Source organism: Sparus aurata, chromosome 13, assembly GCF_900880675.1.
Source record: "Sparus aurata chromosome 13, fSpaAur1.1, whole genome shotgun sequence".
Lineage (NCBI taxonomy): Eukaryota > Metazoa > Chordata > Actinopteri > Spariformes > Sparidae > Sparus > Sparus aurata.
In genome coordinates, this window is record NC_044199.1 from 22,642,366 (window position 1) to 22,646,465 (window position 4,100).

The 4,100-nt window shown below is 40.9% G+C and overlaps 1 long non-coding RNA gene across 2 annotated transcripts in view; it reads right to left on the reverse strand.

Annotated features, from left to right (window-relative positions):
• Positions 1-463: 463 nt before the first annotated feature.
• LOC115593702 (uncharacterized) overlaps positions 464-4,100 on the reverse strand; it is an 8,570-nt gene continuing 4,933 nt past the window's right edge. For both annotated transcript variants that reach the window (XR_003986351.1, XR_003986350.1), the window contains one exon: positions 464-1,740. This is a non-coding gene — a long non-coding RNA (uncharacterized LOC115593702). The remainder of the gene's footprint in view (positions 1,741-4,100) is intronic.

Below are 4,100 nucleotides of genomic sequence, written 5' to 3' on the forward strand. Positions count from 1 at the left end.
CCACATCACTCCACTCTATGAGTGCCACACATCCCAGGACCTCATGACTGTGGAGGGCCAGGTGGCGGAGGCAAGTTTTTTTCATTGCTTCTAGTATTAAGATGGCAAAGTGGTATTGTGGGTCCATAGTACTGTGATCTTTACACTGGCTTCCTGTCTACTAAAGAATAAAAGTCTTGTTGTTGGTTTATAAAGCATTGAATGGTTTCGGGCCAAAATACATTTCTGATCTGCTGCCGCGTTATGAACCATCCAGACCTCTGAGATTGTTAGGTACCGGTCTGCTTTCAGTCCCCAGAGTCAGAAGTAAACATGGAGAAGCAGCTTTCAGATTGTGTGGCCTCTAATAATGTAGGTGTTACCCTCTTTATTTTTCCCACCAAATTGCTCAAAATTGTTACCTTGGTACAGGTTTGTCCATCTGTAAACATGGCCATCTTGTTCAATTTTGTGGTGGCCAGTTTGTTGTTTCTTGTTTGTTAGTTTTACTCTTTACAAACTATTTACAAACAATACTGTCACAACTATTCACACAATTTACAGTCCACATTGCAGAGGCATCATGCCAATCTGCAAAGCAGTTTCTGTCAATAATAAGACAGAGTGCCACACCACAATTTCTGCACCTCCATGCAGTCTTTTCTTTTTTTACAGAGGACAAGAGAGTTGTCAAATTTGACCTGAAACAAGTTTTGTAAGGCACTGAGAGCAGGCATACAGAGCCTGTTTGTTTGGTGCTAAATGGCTCTGAGCAGAAATGTTACGCCTGCAAGACAATGCCATGGGACGTAAGATTCAAAGAATTCTTGAAGCACGTAAACTCAACGTATGTCAGTCCTTCGGGGCTTCCTGAAAGAAGTAAGAAGCGTAGAATTATTTGTTTTGTGCAGAATTTAGATAGAGTTAATAGTTTATTTTCTGCAAATTTTCAAACAAGACATGGCAATCAAAGCGAGGTTGATCTTCTCCGGCCTGTTTAGACGTGTTGCGCATGTCGCCTGTGATACATTCAGGTACCCTCAGAAACTTGAGAATCTGACGATTACGCCAGTTTTTTCGGTTTTTGGATAGGACATATGCTTTGTAAATGCCAGTCATTTAAAAATAAGTGGGATACTGCCGTCGGTATTTGGGATTCTGAGGGTTTTTAGATGGTAAAGTGGTATTGAGGGTCCATAGTACTGTGGTAGGCACTTTCCATTTGCTCCTGTAACACAACGGTTTTTTTGTTACTGATAAACTTTGTGTCTGTGTTCAGAGGTTGATTGTCTGTTAGTTGATAGAACCAAGACTTCTGTTTATAATTAAATGTCCTATCATAACAATGATATAAACTTGAGTTTGGAATATCATGACAAAACATGTGAAATTAAAATAATTCATCTTGTCATTCAGGTAATACCAGTCAAGAAGATCAAACTTGATAGTGAAAAAAAGGTGAAATTACAGCAGGTAAGTTTTAAAGCCATAGGTATGGTTCATGGACTGCTGCCCTCTAAGAATTTAACTAGTAGTTTACATATTGTGTTACTAGAAGCCAAGAAAAAAAAACAAAACCTTTGTACTCCATTCTGTGAGTCAGCTGTGCGTCTGATTTTTGTTGAGAAAGTCCTGGGATACGACCTTGGGTTTGTGTTCCATTTCAAGGCTGGAGTTGTACTGAAGGCTTGTACTTGTAGTTGTGGGTGTCTGAAATATGGAGTGTCCAGTTTGGATTACAGCGGTTTCCCCAGTGCTATTCTGAAACAAAAAAATAGAAACCTGTTTAGTTGCACTAGCCTGACCAAAAATGGTAGCCTATGTCAATCTGTCTATTTTTATCTAGTTAGGTAGATTGGTTGCGTTTCTGCCATTGTGCAACCGACACGGGACAGAGCATTGTTTTCACAAACCTATTTGAATAAATAAATAAACGTTGCTTAGGCTGGCGGTGGGAAATTTAAGCCTGGCGGACCGCAAGGCTTAAAATACACCGGGAGAAACCCTGCTGCTGTTCAGCACACAAGCATCATTTTGTCCAACATGTGGTTTTTGTTTTTTAGCCTTTCACACTGGCACTGAAAATCTTGATCTGGACAAGATTATAGTCCCTGCTTTAAGTCAGGGTCTCCAACTTTAGGCGTCACCAGTGATCAAAATCATGCTCAGGACAGAGTTCCTCCCCATGAAAAATAACACTGCAGCAGGTAAGCTGTAAAGATATATGAAAGGTAAATGGACAGGTAGGATATGGGTTAGCAGAAGACGCCTTCCATTTTCAGTTGGGCTTTTGAAACTTGGAAAAAAAAAAACACTTGTGTCTGGAGATGCACCGATCGATCGGTGATCGATCGGCAACCGATCGCAATCGGTGATCGATCGGCAACCGATCGCAATCGGTGATCGATCGGCAACCGATCGCAATCGGTGATCGATCGGCAACCGATCGCAATCGGTGATCGATCGGCAACCGATCGCAATCGGTGATCGATCGGCAACCGATCGCAATCGGTGATCGATCGGCAACCGATCGCAATCGGTGATCGATCGGCAACCGATCGTAATCGGCCGATAATGCCCCTATCGGTTTTGATCGGAGTTCTCAAAATAGATCAAATCAGGCCGATTAGATGACGTTTCAATATAAAAATGAGAATTTCACGGCGGCCTTGATGCAGCGTGAAAAAAAAAAAACTAATCATAGGCTACAGTGGCCTTTGTGCCCCTGGCCCGGTCAGCGTAGCGGCCTTGCCTTTAATTACAGCCACCTGAGAGCACAGTAGTCACTCACAGTAACTTCAGTGAGTCCGCGGTTCGTGCAGGTGAAGTCTCATCATTACGATGATCTCACGTGAAAGCCTCTCACAAAGCAGCAGCTTCTCAAAACTAAAGAACGAAACTTACAGCACAGCGAGCGAGCGCAGCCGGTTTTGACATGATACGTAACTGACTTATGTGGTAGGATTCAGTTTGGTAAAGTTGGAAATATATTCACAGATTCAAACTTCCCGGATCAATAACTCATAAGTGAAACCTTGTTAAAACACAAACGACGGCTCTTTCCAACCGTAGTAAGGAAGACAACGAGCTACAACCGTATTTTCATCAAAACGAGCGTCTGGACATTAACTCTGGTCTGTATGGTCAGCCGTCTGTGAGATGAGGGTGCAGGGACCGTCTACAAAGTGCAGCACTGAAAAGAAAAACTACAAAAAATTCAATAACTTCACTTTTATTCAGAGTGTAGTGTCACCAAAATCACTCCACACATCAGTGGTCTCCTGCTGGTTTTTCTACATTTTTTTTGTTTGGAAAAAATGTGCTTTGCCATAATTTTGGGGAATTTCTATTGGGAGAAATATTAAATAACACTAATATTCAGTGTGGTGTCACAAAACTCACCTCTCCCTAACCCTACTTAACAAAAACGACTTTCTAATGTAAATTTAACTTGATTTTGGTATTAAAAAATGTTTTAATACATAATCCATGTCTTATTATAAATTAGGATGTTATGGTATCAGTCTGAAAGGTAAATCAACACATTTTACTCAGTGGCCTTTATGCCCTGTCATGTGGCCTTGGTGCCCCTGAAAAAAAAAGTGAAGGCTAAATGTACTTGCCCCTAAAATGACGAAATTCCCACCCTGACTGCATGCATTCCCACTAGTAAGCTACAGTTACTCTATGTAAGCTGAGTCCAAGTTGTCTCTAAGAGAGTCTCTAGAGTGTGAAATATTGCACATTGCCTCAGCCTGCAATAAAACGGTGGTCAATTCATGATACTTTCTCATCTCCTAATTTTTATACTTAATAATACAATGTCAATGTTGTGTAAGAAGAATCATTAATTAAATATATGAAAGTTACACAAGACAACAATATAGAAGAATTTATGGATTTGACGCTGTGATTGGTGATCGGCAATATCGGGATCGGCAGATACTGCTTTTGGTGATCGGCCCCAAAAATCCTGATCGGTGCATCTCTACTTGTGTCTGTTTTATATAATTGCAGAATGACAGCGAAAAAAAAAAAAAGATCTGGACAAGACTGGAAAATCCTTAGTTTAAGTCTTCTACTCTTCGAAAAGTTGCACTGATAATCAAGCAGAGCTCTGA